The sequence below is a fragment of the Schistocerca piceifrons genome, chromosome 9 (assembly GCF_021461385.2).
Source record: "Schistocerca piceifrons isolate TAMUIC-IGC-003096 chromosome 9, iqSchPice1.1, whole genome shotgun sequence".
NCBI lineage: Eukaryota > Metazoa > Arthropoda > Insecta > Orthoptera > Acrididae > Schistocerca > Schistocerca piceifrons.
Genome location: NC_060146.1, coordinates 185469491 through 185495617, shown reverse-complemented (window position 1 = coordinate 185495617; position 26127 = coordinate 185469491).

Sequence of the window (26127 nt, the reverse complement as noted above, 5' to 3'; positions counted from 1 at the left end):
TTTCGTCTGTGACATACCGTAGCTCGTCTACACGTTCGGTAATTTAATCACTATTGGGTTCAAACATGGTTCAAATGGCTCTGAGCACTATGGGCCTCAACTGCTGTGGTCATCAGTCCCCTAGAACTTACAACTACTTAAACCTAACTAACCTAAGGACATCACACACATCCATGCCCGAGGCAGGATTCGAACCTGCGACCGTAGCGGTCGCACGGTTCCGGACTGCGCGCCTAGAACCGCGAGACCACCGCGGCCGGGAATCACTATTGGGTTTCTGTTTTATAATTTAGTAACAGTCAAAACGAAGAGTGCGTCTAATGTTTCGTGCAACAAGAAAACAAATTGTTTTAAATTGTGTAATGACAAAAATGCAAAAATTAAAAACACCTTCAGCCGTCTATATTTTGAACATAGTTTCTGCCTGACCAGATTGCAGGAAGAATACAACCTCATTTGCAGTCGAAACAGGAGCCAGTATTAAGTAACTGGTATCGATAGATTTCTAATTTAAACAACGTAGTCCCTTCGCAACTAAAGACACATACACTGTTACTTCTAATACGTCTTCATTGCAAAAATGTTTATTCAGATGACCGGTTTTGGTTCCTCTAGAACCATCTTCATATCTGAAATGACTATGATACTAATTTACTATTTCACAAATGCAAACCTATTTCGTCCTAATTTTCACAAGCACAGATTTTAACCTCGACAACTACACATCTTAACTAAGTATTTTTTGAGATAAAGGCAAATTAGAAAAATCTACTTAATGCAGTATGTGCATATGTAATGTAACAAAGGTGCCAGACGCCACCCGTCGGTAGGAGTTTTATAATTAATGTAAATGACGTGCATTTTGCCAACCAATTTAATGTGACACAGCGTGTGAAAGATGCTGAGTGTGGACGGGTTACTCCTGTAACCAAAGTTGCAGGTACGTTCTGGTGCATTTGATGTTGATCAGGTAGGACGAGATAGGCTTCCATTTGTGAAATAGTAAATTGGTATCAGTGTCATTTCAGATCTGAAGATGGTTCTAGAGGAACCGAAACCGGTCATGTGAATAAACATTTTTTCAATCAAGACGGATTATAAGTAACAGTGCATAAAAAGGGACTGCGGTATCTCTGCACACATAATGTCAGTTTTTGTAAAGACACACAGAATATCTTCAGTTGATGAGTGAAGGGATCATTTAGTTGAAACTAGAAATCTGTGTATACCAGTTACTGGATGCTGCCCCTTCTTAGACCGCACATAAGGTTGTATTTCTCCTACACTGTGGTCAGGGAGCCTGAAGACAGCGTAGCGAAACGCCGAAACCAGTTACATGGATAAATTACAGTGATGAGCGACAACATTGCAACCACTGCCCAATGCGAGGCTGTATGCTGCTTGGCGGTGCTGAGGGCAACTGTTGCTGTAAGAGAAATCTGTGAGCAGAACAGAGACGAATGGGGTATCATTCTAGCGACAATAAGTGGTGCAAACGGGAGAGTCCGCCGACTTAAGAGACTTTGACAAAAGCTAGACTTTTGTGGCCCAGTGCCTGGGAGCGAGCATCTCGGAAACGACGAAGCTAGTGGTCGCGTGCTACTGTCGTGAGCACATATGGAAAGTGGTTGAAAATTGCTGAAACCACGAGTAGGCGACGAGAAGTTGGACGTCCATACTTAATCACGGAATGCAGGAATCGGAGGTTTGACCGCTCTCAAAAGCAGGATGACCGCGATTTATTTATTTATTATTTATTTATTTATTTATGGTTCCGTGGGACCAAATTAAGGAGAAGTCTCCATGGTCAATACATGAAATTATAACAAGATAGTAGAAACAGATAAAATGAAATACAAGAAACGTGTTCAGGCGACAATTCGTAAGTTAAAATAAGGAAAATCAACAATTTTACACTGGAATTTGCTTAATTTTTCAGCTCTTCCAGGAGCTCCTCGACAGAATAGAAGGAGTGAGCCATGAGGAAACTCTTAAGTTTAGACTTCAAAGCGTTTGGGCTACTGCTAAGATTTTTGAGTTCTTGTGGTAGCTTATTGAAACTGGATGCAGCAGAATAGTGCACTCCTTTCTGCACAAGAGTCAAGGAAGTGCATTCCACATGCAGATTTAATTTCTCCCTAGTATTAACTGAGTGAAAGCTGCTAACTCTTGGGAATAAGCTAATATTGCTAACAACAAACGACATTAAAGAAAATATGTACTGTGAGGGCAATGTCAAAATTCCCAGACTATTGAATAGGGGTCGACAAGAGGTTCACGAACTTACACCACATATAGCTCGAACAGCCCGTTTTTGAGCCAAAAATACCCTTATTGAATCAGAAGAATTACCCAAAAAAATAATACCATATGACATAAGCGTATGAAAATATGCGAAGTAGACTACTTTTCGTGTTGAACTGTCACTTATTTGAGATACTGTTCTAATGGTAAATAAAGCAGCATTTAGTTTCTGAAGAAGATCCTGAACATGGGCTTTCCACAACAGCTTACTATCTATACGAACGCCTAGGAACTTGATCTGTTCCGTCTCGCTTATAATATGCCCATTCTGTCTGATAAAAATATCAGTTATTGTTGAATTGTGAGTTAGAAACTGTAAAAACTGAGTCTTGTTGTGATTTAGCATCAAATTATTTTCCACAAGCCACGAACTTATTTAATGAATTACACTATTTGATGCTGTTTCAATATTATCTGACGATTACAGTGCTGGCGCAGGCAGGAGAGCCTTGGAGGGTTGGGTTGTTTGGAGGAAGAGACCAAATATTGAGGTCATCGGTCTCATCGGATTAGGGAAGGACGGGGAAGGAAGTCGGCCGTGCCCTTTCAGAGGAACCATCCCGGCATTTACCTGAAGCGATTTAGGGAAATCACGGAAAACCTAAATCAGGATGGCCGGACGCGGGATTGAACCGTCGTTCTCCCGAATAGAGACTTGGAGTTCACCGTTCAGAGCACAGTGTTCAGCATGGAGTCCCGCAGCAGAATACATCTACGTGTTCCCATGTTGACGTCAAAAAATCGTCCATTATGATTGCAATGGACTCAGGGTCTTCGATATCGGACCGCTGATCAATGGAATCTTGTTGCCTGGTCGGCTCAATCCCTTTTGTTGTCAGTTCTGGTCGATGGTTGTGGTTCAAATGGCTCTGAGCACTATGGGACTCAACTGCTGAGGTCATTAGTCCCCTAGAACTTAGAACTAGTTAAACCTAACTAACCTAAGGACATAACAAACATCCATGCCCGAGGCAGGATTCGAACCGCACGGCCACTTCGGCCGGCCTCGATGGTTGTGTCCAGATACGCAGTCATTCACGCGATCGGCCTTTCGAAACATGCAGCGCTACGGACGCAGGTCAGCGGGAGGAGCATGATACTGGGGACGACATTTACCTGGGGATCCGTGGGACCTGCTGTAGTAATCGAAGACTACTTGACAACTGTGGACTACATGAACATTATTAGGGGCCACCTGTAACTCCTTATGCTTTAGTGTTTCTTTCAACAACGACTGCATCTTCCAGCAGGATAACTGTACGTGTCACAAGGCCAGAAACGTGCTGCAATGTGTGAGGCGGTGGGTAAAAGTTGATCATTTGTTTGTTCGCCGTCTTTCTCACGAGAGCCTGACAACTAATTTTGTGGTCAGTGAGAAAGAGAAGGGAAACATACTGACCTTAGTTTCCAGTCTGCACGGCCACATTCTGGTCCAGCCCACTGAAAGAAAAGTTTCTGTCCTCCTATTTCTTTGCGGGATCGGGACTATAATGTTCCAATCAAAACTATGTTGCTGAAAGTTTCTCCCATCCAAAACTTGGAAATTCAGTATTTTCAATTGAAAGCAAGTCTTTTTATTCTAACAGCAAATTTAGCAGTTCAGAGGCGACCTCTACGGTACGTTCCCTACCAGACTGTCTTTCGCCCTGACGAAAATTACTCAATAAAAGTTTGCAATAAATGATCAAAATTAATGCTCGCCATATAAGTGGAAATAAAGTCACCACTGGCCACGGGGAACTGTAATTCTCACAGACGGCACACTAATAGTTACTTTGGAGAATTTTAAGCGGTCCAGGACGGTATACAGTCCTCGTGAGTTCACTATCCGTTTTTACCGCAAAATACGCGCTTCGTCACAGTTCGGCTCTGATGTCATCCGAGGCAGAGCGCAATCCGACGTTTGACAGACGCGGATTTTACCGCAGCTGAGTGCGAAGTGAGTCTCACTACTGCCTCTCGGGCTGTATTTACATAGGTGCCGGAGCGGACGGCCAAGGGAACATGTGTTGTCTACGGCTATATGCATAATGCAACAGCCACCGAACGACCACTTTCTCTGGCACATAAACTTTAATAATATAATTACAAATTACTTCAGAAACCTCTTAATTTTAATTTGTATTCAGTTACGTTGTTTGAAATCACCGAAAAAGTTTCAGCTCGCTATAATGAAAACTTTGCCTTCTAGAATTTTTATAGTGGAACTAACGGTAGATCGTTACCCCTGAACCATATCTTTGCTAGAACTTACGTCAGCCGTTATTAATACAACAACTCTCAAATTTAGTATAACCCTATCACTTGATATGATTTATCATCCACTTTAACCAAAATTCTCTATTATTAAAATTACAGATACCTAATCTACAAGAATTGGGTACATTTTAGTTACAATATTGGTTTTTACTTAATTACTCAAAAACAATAAGAGGTAGCTCAACGTGGTCTCTCAGTTATTATTTGTGGGGTGAATTGAAGCATAAAACAAATTTGCATATTTGTAAGTCCATTATTGAGCGCTTTTGATTTTTTCTAAAAACGTGGATTCCGGTGTCAATTTTTTTATATGGTTTTGGAAACATTCACCACTTATTTATAAGCTTTGACTGCACATTCTGACCAAATTCTGGATTTCTTGCTTCATTATTTAGCACCACTTATTTTTCTCTTAAAACGGCATTTTTACGTAAACTGTTAAGGAGAGAACATAAAGACTTGGTATTTGAAACGTTATAACACTAAACTATATTTTAACAAAGTTTTAAACGTAAATTTCGATTTTTAGTTTCATACTTAATTGTGGTGCAATACTTGCATGCTATGCCCAGACGCGTTAACGTGACGTGGTGCTACTAGCAGTGAATTGGGGTTAAGTCCCGGGAGACTCACTCGCCTCTGTATCTCACACATAATAGAGCGCGCTTGCTTTGCTTCAAATGGTTTGAGGAGCATTAATGTGAACTTACGTTTGTATCTTGACTATCAAATTCAACTTATCTCAATCCGATGAAATCCAATTTGGACTTTATTGAGCGCTAGCTCCGCGCCCCCAAACCAGCTGCCCGTGCAATACGGGAAGTGTGTGACCCGTGCGAAGGCATCCCGTGACACAGACGTCTGGAAACCTATCAAGTATTTGTCGAAACCACGGCACACGGAATCACTGCTGAATAATGTTCCAGAAGTGGACCAAAACGCATTTAATAAGTTGTCATAATGGTTTGGCTCATCATTGTACATTCAAAATATATAGCGCCGAAGGTGTCTCTCAGTTTATATTTTATAACCAACAGCCATAGACCCTCAGCCATCCTACTCAAAGATGGATTTACAAGGAAGAAAAATGGCTCAAATGGCTCTGAGCACTATGGGACTTAACATCTGAGGTCATCAGTCCCCTAGAACCTAGAACTATTTAAACCTAAGGACATCACACACATCCATGCCCGAGGCCCGATTCGAACCTGCGACCGCAACGGTCGCGCGGTTCCAGACTGAAACGCCTAGAACCGCTCTCCCACACCGGACGGCATTAACAGAGACGTACTGAAGAATTTTTCTGTTGCACTTAAAGGAAAGGTTGATGTTAAGGACCATGCTATTTAATGCTATTGCTCCACCAAACAAAACAGACATTTAGGGAATTTCGACATGGAGTATGCCGATAGAGAGGCTACATTGTCATACTACAACGCCAGACGCGAACTCAGTTTCGAAATATCAAACTACGTATCCAACCTGGTTAAAAAGTTACATGACCCAAAGTTTCATCTTCTGGGATCAAAAACGAGGGAACCATTGTTAATGTTGAAACTTCTTGGCAGATTAAAACTGTGTGCCGGACCGAGATTCGAATTCGAGACCTTTGCCTTTCCCGGGCAAGTGCTCTACCGACTGAGCTACCCAAGCACGACTCACGCCCCGTCCTCGCAGATGTTGTTGTTGTTGTGGTCTTCAGTCCTGAGACTGGTTTGATGCAGCTCTCCATGCTACTCTATCCTGTGCAAGCTTTTTCATCTCCCAGTACCTACTGCAACCTACGTCCTTCTGAATCTGCTTAGTGTATTCATCTCTTGGTCTCCCTCTACGATTTTTACCCTCAACGTTGCCCTCCAATACTAAATTGGTGATCCCTTGATGCCTCAGAACATGTCCTACCAACCGATCCCTTCTTCTGGTCAAGTTGTGCCACAAACTTCTCTTCTCCCCAATCCTATTCAATACTTCCTCATTAGTTATGTGATCTACCCATCTAATCTTCAGCATTCTTCTGTAGCACCACATTTCGAAAGCTTCTATTCTCTTCTTGTCCAAACTATTTATCGTCCATGTTTCACTTCCATACATGGCTACACTCCATACGAATACTTTCAGAAATGACTTCCTGACACTTAAATCAATACTGGATGTTAACAAATTTCTCTTCTTCAGAAACGCTTTCCTTGCCATTGCCAGCCTACATTTTATATCCTCTCTACTTCGACCATCATCAGTTATTTTGCTCCCCAAATAGCAAAACTCCTTTACTACTTTAAGTGCCTCATTTCCTAATCTAATTCCCTCAGCATCACCCGACTTAATGAGACTACATTCCATTATCCTTGTTTTGCTTTTGTTGATGTTCATCTTATATCCTCCTTTCAAGACACTGTCCATTCCATTCAACTGCTCTTCCAAGTCCTTTGCTGTCTCTGACAGAATTACAATGTCATCGGCGAACCTCAAAGTTTTTATTTCTTCTCCATGAATTTTAATACCTACTCCGAATTTTTCTTTTGTTTCCTTTACTGCTTGCTCAATATACAGATTGAACAACATCGGGGAGAGGCTACAACCCTGTCTTACTCCCTTCCCAACCACTGCTTCCCTTTCATGTCCCTCGACTCTTATAACTGCCATCTGGTTTCTGTACAAATTGTAAATAGCCTTTCGCTCCCTGTATTTTACCCCTGCCACCTTTAGAATTTGAAAGAGAGTATTCCAGTCAACATTGTCAAAAGCTTTCTCTAAGTCTACAAATGCTAGAAACGTAGGTTTGCCTTTCCTTAATCTTTCTTCTAAGATAAGTCGTAAGGTCAGTATTGCCTCACGTGTTCCAGTGTTTCTACGGAATCCAAACTGATCTTCCCCGAGGTTGGCAGATGTATTTCCGCCAATACCTCGTCTCCTACCTTCCAAACTTCACAGAAACTCTCCTGCGAAACTTGCAGAACTAGCACTCCTGGAAAAAAGGATATTGCGGAGACATGGCGTAGCCACAGCCTGGGGGATGTTTCTAGAATGAAATTTTCACTCTACAGCGAAGTGCGCGCTCATATGAAACTTTCTGGCAGATTAAAACTGTGTGCCGGACCGAGACTCGGGATATTTGCCTTTCGCGGGCAAGTGCTCTACCGACTGAGCTACCCAAGCACGGAGGACGGGGCGTGAGTCGCGCTTAGGTAGTTCAGTCGGTAGAGCACTTGCCCGCGAAAGGCAAAGGTCCCGAGTTCGAGTCTCGGTGCCGCACACAGTTTCAATCTTTCAGGAAGTTTCATTTCAGCGCACGCTCCGCTGTAGAGTGAAAATTTCATTGTTAAGGTCATTTATCGATTTGTATTTCATAATATGTTGATATTTTTCGTTAAGTAACAGTAACAATGGGTAAGTGAAACCTAAGTGAAGTAAATCTCGTTCCGGTTGTTGAAACAGAAAGTTCAATATAACTTTTAATTTCGACGGAGTGTCTGGTGGAAATGTTAAGTTTTTTACAAGCCATCAAATTTGAAGAAATCTTAGGTTCTTATATTACTGTTAATCCCGTCGATTATTTTGCGGGTGTGAAGAGAAAGGGGAGTGAAAATGTAGTCATAAAACCCGAAAAAGATTTAGACAGGCCTATTTTAGGAATTGATTCCTCAGCATACATGTACAAACACCATTTCTGAAGATCACGTCGAGTGAAAAATACAACTGAATTCATAAAATTTAATGTTTCAGTAAATTGCTAAAATTGTAAGTAATTCCCAAAATATGTACTGAGTTGGACTTAAAAATATGTTAATATGTTCTGGGGTGGCCTCAACAAAATTATAAGCCTACCTATTAACAGTAACTTAAAATGTCACACTTCAACCAAAGAATGGCGTTATAAAATGCTGTTTCTTCTTTCGATTAAACATTGCAAAGGGATTTTTAATTAAATATGTTCTATCGTCAGTCAGTAATTTCATAATTGCTGTCAGTTGGGTATGGGAGCCCCACTTTCAAGGACTGTATGGATGTTGTCAAACTCAGGTGAAAAGCCGGAGCAGACTGTGTCTGAACAGTCTTCTAAAATGGGGCTGCCAAACGCGTTGGACAGAAATTAGATAATAAAATTGGTCACATGTGACAGAGATTTAATAATTAATAATCTCTAACCTACCAGTCATTGATATCCCAGGGTTTAAAGTGTATTAATCACGAAAATATAACGAACATTATTTTACAGTCTGTGATGACCGCTAAGGAAGTTTTCTATTGACATCTTTCTTTGTCGTTATTGTTGTTCAATTCTACCTTCGTGTCTTAACATACTTTGTCTCTTTCCCTTTTTTCAGGTAAGTGCCTGCATGTCTTCCGTCCTTTGCTAAATTCAGTGATGGATTCGGATCCTTCGCTAATGCCTGGTAAGTAACAACACATTCCTGGTTCTTACTTGAAGTATTATGAAATTGCTGTTAAGATTTAAGTCTGTCCACATTATGCTTCAGTAATTCTGGTGGTGATTTCACTTACAATGATACAACCACTATACCGCTTAAGGTGTTGTCATACTCGATGCAGGAGGGGTCAGCTAACAACTCTACCTCAAATACAGTGTAGTTTCACAGTTCCTATTACGAGCATCTACAAGATACAGGAGGTACGTAGTTGGGAAATACCAACTCACGATCATAACAGTCGACGACCTAGAAAAAGCGTTCGACAGCGTAAAATTGTGCAAGATGTTCGAAATTCTGAGAAAAATACGAGTAATATGTAAGGAAAGGCGAATAACATAAAATATTAACCCAAACCGAGAGGGAACAATTCTGGAAGTCCAAAAACGAAGTGCCCGTATTAGAAAGAGTGTAAGACATGGATGCAGTCTTTGATTCCTGCTGTTCAGTCTACACGTCGAAGAAAAGATTCAATAGAGAGTTTAAAATTCATGGCGAAATAATATCAATTCGCTGATGATGCTGCTCTACTTACTGACAAATGGAGAATAATTCCTGCATCTGTTGGATGAAATGAACAATCTAACGAGTACAGAATATGGATTGAGGGTAAGTCGGAAATAGAGAAAGGTAATGAGTTGTAACAGAACTAAGACCAGTGAGAGACTTCACTTCAGCATTGGAGATCATGAAGCAGACTAAGGTATGGAATTCTGCTACCTTGGGGGTAACATTACCCATCAGGGACGAAGCAAGGAGGACACTGAAAACAGATAGCATAGACAATGAGGGCATTACTGTCAAATCTACCGCTATTAAACATCGGCATCAGTGTGAGGAAGAAGCTGCTGAGAATGTACGTTTGGAGTACAGAATTGTATGGTGGTGAAACACGGACTGTGGAAAACCGGGACAGAAGATACTCAAATCGTTTGAGATGTGCTGCTGCAGAATAATGTAGAAAATTAGGTGGCCTGATAAGGGAAGGAATGAGGAAGTTCCCTGCAGAATCAGCGAGGGACGCACCGATAAGCCATAACATACACCACAGACTATTAAAACTGCTGCACCAAGAAGAAATGCAGATGACAAACGGCTATTCGTTGGACAAATATATTATACTAGAACTGACATGTGATTACATTTTCACGCAATTTGGGTGCATAGATCCTGAGAAATCAGTACCCAGAACAACCACCTCTGGCCGTAATAACGGCCTTCATACGCCTGGGCATTGAGTCAAACAGAGCATGGATGGCGTTTACAAGCACAGCTGCCCACGCAGCTTCAACACGATACCACACTTCATCAAGAGTAGTGACTGGCGTATTGCGACGAGCCAGTTGCTCAGCCACCATTAACCAGACGTTTGCAATTGGTGAGAGATGTGAGGAATGTGCTGGCGAGGGAAGCAGACAACAGCATGGGGTAGAGCCACGCGTCGTAACACATCTGAAATGTAACGTCCACTGTTCATACTGCCGTGAATGCGAACAAGAGGTGACCGAGACGTGTAACCAATGGCACCCCTACCATCACGCCGGGTAATACGCCAGTATGGCGATGGCGAATACACGCTTCCAATGTGCGTTCACAGCGAAGTCGCCAAACACGGATGCGACCATCATGATGCTGTAAACAAAACCTGGATTCATCCTAAAAAAATTACGTTTTGCCATTCGTGCACCCAGTTTCGTCGTTGAATACACCATCGCAGGCGCTCCTGTCTGTGATGCAGCGTCAAGGGTAACCGCAGCCATGGTCTCCGTGCTGATAGTCCATGTTGCTACAAATGTCTTCGAATTGTTCGTGCAGATGGTTGTTGTCTTGCAAACGTCCCCATCTGTTGATTCAAGGATCGAGACGTAGCTGCATTAGAGCCATGCGGTTATGATGCCTGTCACATCGACTGTTAGTTATACGAGACCGTTGGGATGCAGCACGGCGTCCCGTATTACCCTCCTGAACCCACCGATTCCATATTGTGCTATGAGTCACTGGATCTCGACCAACACGAGCAGCAATGTCGCGATACGATAAACTGCAATCGCGATAGGCTACAATCCGACCTTTATCAAAGTCGGAAACGTGATGGTATGCACTTCTCCTCCTTACACGAGGCATCACAACAACGTTTAACCAGGCAACGCCGGTCAACTGCTGTTTGTGTATGAGAAATCAGTTGGGAACTTTCCTTTCAGCACGTTGTAGGTGCCGCCACCGGCGCCAAACTTGTGCGAATGCTCTGAAAAGCTAATCATTTGCATATCACAGCATCTTCTTCCTGTCGGTTACGTTTCGCGTCTGTAGCACGTCATCTTCGTGGTGTAGCACTCTTAATGGCCAGTAGTGTAATTACCACCGATCTACTATCAATGTAAACCCGTCCAAGCGGTAGCTGCATCATCTGGCGAAAAATGGGAGCTGTTCAAACACGAACGGTGTATGTAGTATCCGTGAGTGTGATGTCGGTGTAGAATGGGGAGGGTGCACGATCTATCTGAGTCAGATTCCGACGGCCCGTAGGCTCGCCACAAGTATTTCGGAAACTGCACTCCTTGTCGGGTGTTCGAAGCGTGCTGTACCGGGTGAAACCACGTCCAGACGACGTGGGGTTGGGTGGCCAATCCTCGTTACAGATGCCGGACGTGAGATGGTGGGAAGACTGGTATAACACGAGAGGCGGCGAACTGTGACGAAACTAACAGCAGACTCTAATGCTGGGCAGAGTACAAGTGTGTCTGATCACACAGTGCACCGATCATAACAGTTGGCCTCCGCTGATGACGATTCACGCCTGTGTTGACACCACGAAATCGGCAACTACGACTGGTCACGTGTCCATTGGCACTGGACTCTAGCGCAGTGGCAAATCGTTGCATGGTCTCGTAATTCCGGATACCTTCTCCATTATGCCGATGGACGGGCGCGAATCCGTCCTCTTCCAGGGGAAATGCTCCTTGACACCTGTACTGAAGGACGGAGACAATCTGGCGGCGGCACCATTACGTTCTGGGCAACATTCACTTCGGCATCCATGGTGTGACGTCCGTTCCCTCCTTATTCACTCGCCGGCAGGAGACGCGACTCGTAACGATGTTCGTCCCCGTCGGTGTGACGTAGAACAGCACCTGTAACTCTCGTAAGAACACAACTCCTCGCGTGGTTTAGAAATATTCTGTTACCTGTCAGCAACTGTCTTCTCAGATCGTGCGAACTGGTAAATTGCAATCGTATGTTTTTATTTTATGCCAGGTTAGTTCCGTCATGAAATAAAATCTTGATTCTTGATTTCATCATTAAGGTCGTTTTTCACATCATATACGGGGTTATTACAAATGATTGAAGCGATTTCACAGCTCTACAATAACTTTATTATTTGAGATAATTTTCACAATGCTCTGCAAACACATACAAAAACTCAAAAAGTTTTTTTAGGCATTCACAAATGTTCGATATGTGCCCCTTTAGTGATTCGGCAGACATCAAGACGATAATCAAGTTCCTCCCACACTCGGCGCAGCATGTCCCCATCAATGAGTTCGAAAGCACCGTTGATGCGAGCTCGCAGTTCTGGCACCTTTCTTGGTAGAGGAGGTTTAAACACTGAATCTTTCACATAACTCCACAGAAAGAAATCGCATGGGGTTAAGTCTGTAGAGCGTGGAGGCCATGACATGAATGCCTGATCATGAACTCCATCACGACCAATCCATCGGTTTTCCAATCTCCTGTTTAAGAAATGCCGAACATCATGATGGAAGTGCGGTGGAGCACCGTCCTGTTGAAAGATGAAGTCGGCGCTGTCGGTCTCCAGTTGTGGCATGAGCCAATTTTCCAGCATGTCCAGATACACGTGTCCTGTAACGTTTTTTTCGCAGAAGAAAAAGGGGCCGTAAACTTTAAACCGTGAGACTGCACAAAACACGTTAACTTTTGATGAATTGCGAATTTGCTGCACGAATGCGTGAGGATTCTCTACCGCCCAGATTCACACACTGTGTCTGTTCACTTCACCATTAAGAAAAAATGTTGCTTCATCACTGGAAACAAGTTTCGCACTGAACGCATCCTCTTCCATGAGCTGTTGCAACCGCGCCGAAAATTCAAACCGTTTGACTTTGTGATCGGGTGTCAGGGCTTGTAGCAATTGTAAACGGTAAGGCTTCTGCTTTAGCCTTTTCCGTAAGATTTTCCAAACCGTCGGCTGTGGTACGTTTAGCTCCCTGCTTGCTTTATTCGTCGACTTCCGCGGGCTACGCGTGAAACTTGCCCGCACGCGTTCAACCGTTTCTTCGCTCACTGCAGGCCGACCCGCTGATTTCCCCTTACAGAGGCATCCAGAAGCTTTAAACTGCGCATACCATCGCCGAATGGAGTTAGCAGTTGGTGGATCTTTGTTGAACGTCGTCCTGAAGTGTCGTTGCACTGTTTTGACTGACTGATGTGAGTGCATTTCAAGCACGATATATGCTTTCCCGGCTCCGGTCGCCATTTTGTCTCACTGCGCTCTCGAGCGCTCTGGCGGCAGAAACCTGAAGTGCGGCTTCAGCCGAGCAAAACTTTGAGTTTTTCTACGTATTTGTAGTGTGTCGTGACCATATGTCAACGAATGGAGCTACAGTGAATTTATGAAATCGCTTCAGTCATTTGTAATAGCCCTGTATAGCGAGGATGAAATTTTGCTGTCTACTATTCCGTTGCTAGGCCGCTGCTACGTCAAGTTATTTACAACGGTCCGACGTAACTCCAGAGATAACTTATGTTGGAGTAAATGTTTATTTAATACGCCGTAATACTGGTTTAAACTAATCACTTTTCGAAGTCCATTATTCATGTACTCACTTAGTCACTTAAAAAAGAGCCAATCAACTTGCATTAATACGCACTGTATTGTCAGTTTAATGAGTTAGGCGACACGTAAGATTTATGTTTTGACTCAGATTTTATTGTTCTTTCTGTAATTAATTGTTTGTCCCTACAACACACGCACACCGATATGTTATTCAAGATTAAATTCAGTTCAGTAATCGTGATGCTGACGACAACTTTTGACTAATCAGCGTACTTGTCTTTCTTCGTGTCTTCGTTCTATTGTGCCCTACCCAAGACTACAGATTGTTTTTCTGTCGTTGATCCATTGCTCTTAAGGTTTTTAACTGTTCATCAGTACGAAGACTAAGTCCGATAAACCAATATCACTCAAATGAAGTCGAACACTCCTTTTACTATACCGTCGCGTTGAAAATGGTAAAGATTAACTTCCATCAGTCGAATGACTGAGCAATACTTCAGTCTCTACCTCGCGAATTATCAACCTTCCAAAACTGAAACAATCTAATAGCGTTTGCGTCCCGACAACTATTGCAAAAGTACTCTAGAGCGACTCAAGAGCAACCAACTAACTGAACATTTCCATATTCCAATTGCATTGTAGTCGCACTGAATTTCCTTTTCCATGCGGCTACAACTCTCTTGATGGTAAATGTTATCTTTGACTGAATTACTGTCTTGGGTTTAACGTTCGTTCATATGATTTTGCATTTATACTATAGATGTTTGATAAAGAATCTGTGATAATCCTTTCCTTTTATCTCCCCTTTTTGTATGCTATTCTCAGTATTTGAATGATGTAGGTGTTAATCAAAATATTACCAGTGTAGATTTTATCGTGAATAGTTGCCGTCACTGTCAAGATTACTCACTTCCCTACTTTATGTTTCCACAATGTTTGTTATGGGGGTTTTCTGTCCGTGTGGCATTACAGTGGGTACAGTGAAGATCGTGCAAGGCACCATGATGGCCAACGGATATCGTACTCTGTTTGCAGGCCACGTGCATCCCTTCATGACGATCATGTGTCTCGGTAGCAGTGGCAGCTTTCAACAAGATAATGCGCCATGTCACAAGGCCGGGAGCGTGATGGCGTATCTCGAGGAACACAATGGCCAGCTCCAGTTGATATCATGCCTCCCAAACTCGCCAAATCTGTACCTTCTAGATGCAAAACATGTTAGGGGTGTAGGAAGTCAAACGGACCGACTTGGAGCAGGAGAGGCACCACGAGACATTTTAATTTCCACTGTCTATACTTTTACAAATAAATTCATAAAACTTTGTCAGAATGACCAGGAAGGATAGAGGATTCACTCTCATAGCCGTGGAAGTTCAAAAACGTAATAAAATAATTTTTTTTTACACTTGAAATTTAATCATTTTTTCACTTACTACTGACTGCATTTGTTGCTGTAGGTACACTCTTCTTCGTAAGTAAGAGAGATTCTTCGATGAATTTTGCACAGCATACAAACCATACTTACAGGTGTATGAAACTCTATAATGTTCCAGATCTATTAAAAACTGTGGTAAAAATTGAGATAATTGATTATAAAATTTGAGTTTTTTCTAAACGTGGAGTTTAACATGTAACACCTCATTCATTTTTTCATAAATTAAATATATTCTAGAGTTTCAGACACCTGTAAGAATGGTTTGTATGCTGTGCAGAATTCATCGAAGAATCTCTCTTACTTATGAAGAAAAGTGTACCTACAGCAACAAATGCAGCCAATAGTAAGGAAAAAAATTATGAAATTTCACACGTAAAAAAAAATTATTTTGTTGTGTTTCTGAACTTCCACTGCTATGAGAGTCAATCCTGAATCCTTACTGGTCATACTGACAAAGTTTTATGAATTTATTTATAAACGTGTAGACAGTGGAAATAAAAACGTCCTGTGGTGCCTCTCCTGCTCCAAGTCGGCCCGTTTGGTGTCCTACCCCTCTTAACACAGCTATTTTACCCTATGTTAATGGTATGGATCACAGATGAAGAGTTATTGTTAGGTTTTACTAACTTTCTGTTTGGTTTTCTATATCAACAGTAGTTTTACGGTAGTCTTAAAGTAATATATTTTCATAGGTCGACTTCAGTGATAGTGGAGCACTCTTCTGTTTCTTATTGCATATAATGGACCAATACATTTGGGTCCAGTAGGAATTACGGAATTTCCTCTGTTGGAGTAATACTGACTTGAGGTACAATAGGTTTTTGCATACATTAATATGTCAACATATGACGTTCTTTTAGTACAGACCAGTTTGTCCTTCACATGATTGTCTTTGTCAGTAGTGCTCCTATCAGTAATACAGCGGGGCTGTTTTACAGAAGTGCTTGTCATATAAGAGAACGATTTGACCTATAGTAGGGAACGGTAGGGTCATGATTTAGGTTGTTAATACCTAGAAAACTGTTACTGTTTACGCTTCTGTCAGTTCTCTGACATAAATGTTTGCCGATACTAGGCTTTCGAGGAGTTGCACTGTGATATGGTCGGGTCTGTGAGACATGTAGTTTGTTAGCGACTCACTGTATTCCAATGGGACGATCCTTGTCATAACTACAGTACCTTGCTAGCTATAATAACCCATAATGACTTCGGTATGTCAAGATATAGTCATAAGTGATTTCTGGGACTTACTTCAATAAAAGCCATAGTGTTATCTTTGCGGGCTTTTCTCTGGATGATAGGTGTTACCTTTGCTCAGCAACATCTATGTACCTCTATATTATTTAAGCCGTGATATGTTACACCGTTATGTTAACGACAATATACAGTTCTTCTCTTATATTTTGCTGTCTAAGAATCTTAATATGAATGTAACTTTTCACCCATACTATAACGCACTGATTGTTTAGCTGAGACATGCAATATGTCACCCTCATATGAGCTCGTAAATCTTGTTTCCTACAGTTCTTTGTATCCGCCTTATAACAATCTACTCCCTTGGTAGGCAGCATACGTTTATTAGTGACCATTTTTCTGGTTTATTCGTATCGTGTACACTACTTTCATACTTAGGACAATGAAACATTTTACTGCTTCCTTATAAGAGGAGTTGGTGTTACCTATAGTCAGCTACCACCTTTTAGCCATTTACGTATGGGATTCGGTAAGTCTTGACTTCACCTTATGGGTATGATTAGGACTCGGTTAGTTTATCAACTTGTTGGTATTGTCATTACTTCCCGATCAGCTTACAGCGAACGTTATGAGGTTTTATTAGAGACGAGGTTTGGCGTTCATAGAAATATAGAAATACAGGATGTTACTCGCTTTATGGGCTTCAACTTCGACAATATGTTGGTCTTCGCACACTCATTTACCTTTTATTTTATCCATACCCACCTTTCCTGTCGGGCCACAACTTGCTATGTCTTATTATTTACATTGTTTGTCATTTATAGATAGATCGTTTTAGGTAGTGCCTTACACTCCCAGTGAAATTGTATGATGGTTTCGGCTGTGAACTTAGAGAATTCGCCTTGCTTTAGTAGGATTTCACATTCTTGTTGGTTTGTTTCAGTATGGTAATGCCGACCTGTTAAGTGACATAAAGGGAAGCAGATCATATATTTTTATTCCGGTTTGCTTTATACCGTAGGCCGTAAGATAGTTGTGAATATTCTTAGTGTTCGCTATGCATACAATTTTCTCTTAATATGTAGACTACTGTTGGGTTTTGCGTCAAGGTATTTTTGTTACTGAGACAACTACTTGCCTTACCACCCGTGATATTGCCTAGGCTTTAAATATGCGTACTATTGTATTTCATAGCTTACTATGTGACATTTTACTGTAAATGTAGATTCGTACTCATATATACTAAGTACTTACTCATCTAAAAGATTTTTAGTATTTTATATAGACATATAAAGAAAAAAGAATAATAAGAAAATAAATAAAAAATAACGAGCTTTGTTTCACTGGAACTCTTGAATGTACAATGTATTTACATGTTACCTTGCAAATCTGTGGTATTAAATAGTTACATCACTAACAAATATTTAGACATGTTTCAGACTATTGTGCTGGATGTACACAGAGATTTGGTTTAACGCCACTAACAAATATTTACATGTGTTTTAGTCAATTGTTCTGGATGTACACAAAGATTTGATTTAATGCCACTACTTTCGTTTTTATGCTTATGCGGTGTTATGATTACCTGACACTTTCTGTAATCTTGCTTTGTACGCCCTTATGTACGACATGCTATGCAAGGGCCTGAAGATGGCAAAATGAATTGCCGAAACTCATTGCTTTCAGAATAAAGTAAAATATCTTGAAATATACGACTGTTGGTGAAGTTTATTGACACTGAAATGAATTAATATTGAAAATCTGAATCCGGCCGAACACATCCGGGAAGTGATTGAATGCGGTCCCATAGCTCATCGACCCCTCCCCGGAATTTCGGGGTTTAGGTGACTTGTCTGTGCATATGTGGTGCCGACTCACTCCGGCGACCTACAATGACCTCATTGCTTCTACGGCCCTACTTGTCGCCGCTATCATCCACGCCAAAGGTGGATGTCCTGGCTATTAGGTAGACGGTCATATTATTCTGGCTGATCAGTGCGTATGGAAAAAAACTGACAAGAAGAGGGAGCAGGGTGATACAGCATTTTTTACGCATCAGGAAGAAACCTCTGTGGTACTAGAGATAACTGTTGAGGAAACGCAGAGAATGAAAACTGTGGTGGAAAACAGAGAATGGAACACAGGAGTTCTTGGCAGCCCGCATCAAACTAGTCAGAAGAATGATGACTGAAACAAATAAAAAATAAATAAAGTAAAAATGAAAGAAAAAAGGGAACTCGTTAACAGAAATGTACCAGTAGATATAAAATAAGGGTAAACGTCGGATCACTTTCATATATATGATTTCATGGAACGCATTCAAACTGAGAAGAGCACGCCGTCACCATTCCTTGTTGTAATTGGCTCAAATGGCTTTAAGCACTATGGGACTTAGCATCTGAGGTCATCAGTCCCCTAGACGTAGAACTACTTAAACCTAACCAACCTAACGACATCAGATACGTCCATTCCCGAGGCAGGATTCGAACCTGCGACCGTAGCAGCAGTGCGGTTCCGGACTGAAGCGCCTAAAACCGCACGGCCACAGCTGCCGGCTTTGTTGTAATTAAGACGTTACGTGTAAGTTTAATCAGATAATGACGCCTTGCGAGAAACTGGCTAGTTCGCAGCTTGGGGGTTGACAGTGGTGGTCCACGGACACGTGCCAGTGTTTGAGGACTGCATGCATGAAAGCATGCGTCTGAGATACATCTTGTGCAGCGAACAGCGTGGTCTTCGGGAGGACAGCTCCTGTGCAGCGTGGAGCACTCCGGCAGAACACATTTCCTCCGCTGTGTGCGGGAGATTTGAAAGTGATGCGAGCTTCAGACTTGCTTTACATCCAAGCGACACATATCCGGAAATCAGTTCCTTACCAAACTTTATCTGCCAAGCACCTACTAGAGCTCGTAGGCGAGTGATATGAATTGTGGAACACATTGTATATCTTTTCAGAATGGATCACAGTCAACGGGCTAGAAAGAGATGCTTTGACAGCAATAACCGGAACAACGGACGTAGCTTTCCAAACCACACGAAAAGCTTGCAAGAAAATCTGCCTTCCCACAGCCACAAAACTTCATATTAAGAACGTTGTTATAAATGTATCTGTCCGGATAATCTTACCCACTCTGAAAGATGTTTGCTACCATAATTATAAAGAGGAAAGAAAGGTATTGCACAATGTGGTCGGTCCAGATTGTGTAGGCTACATAACTGTATCTACGTAAGTAATATAGAAAAATTATGTATTCCAAATCAGAAAAAAAGATCGAAGTGATATGTAGATGCACAGTTCGGTTTTTGTGCCCTCGTAAGAAGGACGTAGAACTCTTAATGATGAAACGATTGATCAATATCCTTGACGGGAAATCGAAAACAAGCATACCGTAGTACACGAAGGTCAGAAGGACGTCCAGGAGTATGTGTACTCTAAGACAGCATTTCTATAGATATTTGTGTGTGTGTGTGTGTGTGTGTGTGTGTGTGTGTGTGTGTGTAGAATTTTGTGCACGCTTGTGCAAAAGAAAACTGTGGTTGATGTATTGTCATATGGCAATGTTTACAGTATCTGTACAAATGAACGAGGGCGCGGCCTTCAGTTTTTCTTCGAGGGTAGCTACGAGATGCCTGGCTGTCCGCTTTTGTCCTTTACCATCCTTATCTTGCCATCTAAGCAGCGTTCTTTATAGCTCTGCATAATTTCTAATATTATGAACTAATTTCCATTAAAAATGTGATCGAATACTTTATAAAATACCAGTCAACGTATTTATGTTAATAGTCATTGTGTTATTAGTTCGATTTGTTGGCTACTTTGTGGGAAAGGCGCAATACCTCGATGTGCACTGAACCGTTATTAGCATAAACTGGATACTAGTTTTCAATATCTATTTCTCTTGTGGTACAACCTGAACCTGCAGTCAGTGAAAGAAGCAGTCCGACAATTTTTACTGCTAATACAGCGTAAAGCGGTTATCAATTGCCACATGCAATTCGCATTTTCAAAAATTCCACTGGTCGCCATCTTTAGGAGCGGTACTCCCATCACCATTCAGGGAAAATTACAACCTGGATTCTTACACTGCTTCTGAGTTAATTCTGTGAGCGAAGATGGAAACTAACTCACAGGACAAACAAGAAAAAATATCTTTGGAACAGCCTAGGATATAATACCATTGAATAGGCCACGCTTTTGATGAAACGAAATCGGATGCGAATAACTGATCTCAATCACTTGCTTTAAAAGAAAATACGTTGTTCATCGTAATAAAAGATGGTTATGCTGTAAAATGACGCGCTTTGGACCACTACACAAAATTGCTTGAAATAATCGGTGCTTTTAGATATTATTCCTTTTACTTTCATTTATCTTCATCACTTTTCTTCGTGTGATTAAAGTTTCCGTAACTGGTCTTTCTTCGTTTTTTTTAGAAATTATCCCCAGTTTTGTTGACATGTATTGGGAATGATAACCATCTCATACTCGCAGACATATTATAGGTGTTGGGGTCGTTGATTTCAGTCAACTACCATACAATGCTGTACTCCAGACGTACATCCTCAGAAATTTCTTCTTCAAATTACGCCGGTATTTAATATTAGTAGACTTCTCTTGGCCAGGAATGCCTTGTTTGCCATAGCGAGTCTGCTTTTGATGTCCTCCTTGCTCCGTCCGTCATTGGTTATTTTACTGCTGAGGTAGCAGATTTCCTTAACTTCATTGACTTCGTGACCATCAATCCAGATGTTAAGTTTCTCGCTGTTCTCATTTCTAGTACTTCCCATTACCTTCGTCTTTCTCCGAATTACCCTCAAACCATACTGTGTACTCATTAGACTGTTCATTCCGTTCAGCAGATCATTTAATTCTACTTCACTTTCACTCAGGATAGCAATGTCATCAGCCAATCGTATCACTGATATCCTTTCCCTTGTATTTTAATTCCACTCCTGAACCTTTCTTTTATTTCCATCATTGCTTCCTCGATGTACAGATTGAAGGGTAGGGGCGAAAGGCTACAGCCTTGTCTTACACCCTTTTTATAGGAGCACTTCGTTCTTGATCGTCCACTCTTATTATTCCCTCTTGGTTGTTGTACATATTGTATATGACCCGTCTCTCCCTATAGCTTACCCCTACTTTTTTCAGAATCTCGAACAGCTTGCACCATTTTATATTGTCGAACGCTTTTTCCAGGTCGACAAATCCTATGAAAGTGTCTTGATTTTTCTTTAGCCTTGCTTCCATTATTAGCCGTAACGTCAGAATTGCCTCTCTCGTACCTTTAATTTTCCTAAAGCCAAACTGATCGTCACCTAGCGCATTCTCAATTTTCTTTTCCATTCTTCTGTATATTATTCTTGTAAGCAGCTTCGATGCATGAGCTGTTAAGCTGATTGTGCGATGATTCTCGCACTTGTCAGCTCTTGCCGTCTTCGGAATTGTGTGGATGATGCTTTTCCGAAAGTCAGATGATATATCGCCAGACTCATATATCCTACACACCAACGTGAATAGTCGTTTTGTTGCCACTTCCCCCAATGATTTTAGAAATTCAGATGGAATGTTATCTCTCCCTTCTGCCTTATTTGACCGTTACTTGAAGCAAACTCGTAGCAGTACAAGCACCGGAGACGATCTTCTATGTTCTCTTGCGTAGGTGGGAGACGTCTTTCTGGAAGCAGACCGCATTTGGACGACGGAGTATACTTGCGGACTGCGGTGACACTTGGACGTGAGAGGCACTCTGCACTTCGATATCTCACTTTTGGTGAGGAGGCTGGTTTGGTGGACACTGTCGTGTGACATCTATCTGAAACACATGCATAGCGGTGAGAACAGCTGATGGCATCAGCTTCTTAGGGCAGAACAGTGTTAAATGTTTCTTAATGTTTCAATAAAATAACGCAGTCTTTTCATCATGCCTCAGCGGCGGTTGCTTGTAATCTCGGTTGGTCTTTCCAGTACGACCATGTTATCACTGGTTTCGTTTTGTGGCTTCGTTATGTGGTGTTAATACGTGTCTCCCTGTTCTGCGCTCATAGCTAACACACTGCGCCTAGTACACGTCCACCGCGGCGCTCGGGGGCCACAGCACCAAGTTACGAAACCTGAAGATGGGCTTTTTACAGCCCGAAACCGGCCGTGTTATAATAAAACAACGTTGCAACCGAAGCGGTATTTTCAAACTCTGGTACAATGCCCAGTTGCGGATGTTCTTCCAACAGGATCGTTTCTACTTCAAGAATTGGTTTGCATCAATCCCGTCTCGCTGTTGAATTATTTTTTCCACCTGTGCCACTACCAGTGATACTTAGTTTCATGTCCCATTTTGACGTTTCTGTGCTCCTTAAAAAAATTTTCGTGTCCTTTTTTTTACTTTGTTCAATTTATAACAATTTTTGCTATTTACCTGGACCAAGCTTATGGTTTCCAAATTATTGAATCATCTACATTAAGCAAGTTATCAGTAAATTACGGGAATATCAGTGTCTGGAATTCTACGATAAGGTTATGTTATGTTATGTTAACCGGGTACCTAGAAACGACGGAGAGGCTCCGTCGCCGCCGCAGCCGCAGTGGTCCACAACCCCACGACGATTACCGCAATCCACTTCACCCCTCCGCCGCCCCACACCAAACCCAGGGTTATTGTGCGCTTCGGCCAGTGGTGGACCCCTCCAGGGATACGTCTCACACGAGGCGAGTGTAACTCCTATGTCTGCGTGATAATGGTGGTGTACGCGTACGTGGAGAACTTGTTTGCGCAACAGTCGCCGACATAGTGTAGCTGAGGCGGGTGGAAAACCGCCTGAAAACCATTCACAGACTGGCCGGTTCACCGGACCTCAACACAAATCCGCCGGGTGGATTCGTGCTGGGGACCAGGCGCTCCTTCCCGGCCGGAAAGCCAAGCGTTAGACCGCACCGCCAACCGAGCGGGTAACGATAAGGTAACTTTTCTTATAAACTGCGTTAATTTGACCCAGTAAATAACTTTTATTAAGATTTTTGATCTGCCGTACTAAGGCAATCGAATTGGGGCTCACACCGATATTTCACAAGTTTAAGAAATAAAAAGAGGTTAGGAAAGATTCGCTGTTGTGGGACGTATGTCTCAATTTCAAAGTAATAATTTCGCACCGGACCTCGACAGCAATCTGCCGGGCGAATTCGTACAGGGCACGGGCACGCCTTCCCGCTCAGGAAGCAGCGGGTTAGACAGCGCGGCTAGCCAGGTGGGGTATGATGGAATACAGTCGAATTAAATCAGGTGATGTTGGGGGAGTTAGATTAGGAAACGAGACACACAAAGTACTACCGAGTTTTGTTATTTGGGCATCAGAGGAAGTGATGATCGCTGAAATAGAGAGTATATAAAAAGAAGAGTGGCAATGGCAAGGAAAGCGCTGTTGAAGCAAAGAAATTTGTTTACATTGAATATAGATGTAAGTGATCTGAAGTCTTTTCAGAAGGTACATGTATAGAGTGTAGCCATGTACGGAAGTAAATGTCGTGTGGCTAGGGCCTCCCGTTGGGCAGACCGTTCTCCGGGTGCAGGTCTTTCCACTTGACACCCCTTCGGTGACTTGTGCGTCGATGGGAATGAAATGATGATGATCAGAACAACACAACACCCAGTCCTTGAGCGGAGAAAATCTCCGACCCAGCCAGAAATCGAACCCGGGACCTTAGGATTGAAATTTTGTCGCTCTGAGCACTCAGCTACCGGGGGCGGAGATGTATGGAAGTGAAACATGGATGATAAACAGTTTAGACAAGTCGGGAATAGAAGCTTTTGAAATGTGGTGCAGCAGAGGAATGCTGAAGATTAGAAGGGTAAATCACGCAAGTAATGAGGAGATACTGTATAGAATTAGAGATAACAGAAATTTGTGGCGCTACGTGACTAAAAGGAGACATCAACGGATGATCAATTTAGAATTGGAGGGAAGGGGGGAGGTTAAAAATCGTCGGGGAAGAAGAGGTGAATACAGTAACCAGAGTCAAAAAGATGTAAGTTGCAATTGTTATTTGGAAACGAAAAGGTGTACACCGATTAGAGTAGCATGGAGAGCTGCAATAAACCACTCTTTGGACTGGAGACGATGACAGCGATCTTACTGTTTCTTATCTTTCTGCAATGGAGTAGAGCAGAGAAATACACGCAGGAGACGTTTACTCTGGTCGACAGCCGCTCAGGATTAGGGATAAGGAAGGGAACTTTATATAATTTATATTATAATGAGTCAGATCTCCAACAAGTTTAATGTATACTGTCGATGCCATATAACATGACCTTGCCATTGTTCTGTCATAAAATTCACTTATTTGAAAAGTGCGAAAAGCAATAATATCTCTTTCATTAAAGCTCTCCAGTCCACCAACTGAAGTAACTTTGTCTCCAGGGTAACGTACTACAGCAGCTGTCACCCATCCATTACCATGTTCATTATCGCCTGCCTTATCAACTGTGAAGTTGAAAACAGCACACACAAACACTGAGGGGCCCTGTAAAAACACTTGACCATTAACAGGTTGGACCACTAATTCAACGTCATCAACTGCCTTATAAACAGTAGGACGCGAACGTCTTCTTATCTGCCTGCAATGTAGTAAAGCAGAGAAATACACGCAAGAGACGTTTATTCTGGTCGACAGCCGCCCAGTACGGAGCAGTACTCCACAGTAACAGTAAAAATCGCTCTCTGAACGTGCCCTGAAATCTGGCGGTGCTGAAAGCGAAGGTAGCGACCGCAACGATACGCTCGCACCGGCTGTACATCGGCGACTTCATCACAGCAGGCTAGCAGCAGTGGCTGGCTGTAACAATAAAAGGGAACGCTAACAGCGGCCATTTACGTCCGCCGTTAGCAGGCAGGATGGCCCGCGGTGCGGTCCCGCATGGGGCAGAGAGCGACGGCGGTCTCAGGGCGGTAGGGGGTGAGTCCACCTCCCCCCCCCCCCCCCCCACCCGGGCTTCCACCATTCTTCCAACGCAGAAGGGTTGCGCTAGCTCTGCAAGGGAAAGGGCGGCGTGAAACTCCGGCACGAAATTAAAGTTTTAATCTAGATCTGTATGCCGGGGTTATTCGGGCACAGGTGCGTGTGAGCTGTGAGCTGAGAGAGAAGCTACGTGATGGTGCGTGGGTTAGCGTAGGAGGAATTGGGGAAGGTGTGAGGGAGCGCGTCCTCCTGGGTGGAGGGTGGCTGTGAAGCAGAGGGGTGGCTTTTTCAGGGAGCAGCCTGGGGCCGCTACCTCGGCGTCTTAATTGAGGTATCTCCTCTCCCTCCCGCCTGGAAGGAGTTGGGCCTCCGTCTTCCTGCGTAGCTAATCTCGTCTGAGACTTTACCTCGGCCCAGTGGATAACGTTTTGTTTCGCGTTAGCTGGTGTGGATCTAAAAGGCTGTAACGAGCGTTGTGACGCCTGCCCCCACCCCTACTATTCGTACCCGCAACTGTCATTCGGAGAGTAATTTTGCAAAATGCATAATGTCACACAAAGTAAAATTTTCTTGGGACCTTATACCACAGAAGCATTTAATCAATTTTTTTTTTCGAATTTTACACCAAATATTCAGCCGGGGCTGTTTATAAAACTGCCTTCATTAGCTGATTTTGTTTTTTTTTAAATAATAGAACAGTCTTGGTGCACCGTATCACGTGCAAATGTGAAACGCTTCATTAAAGCAATATTTTCGCAACAAA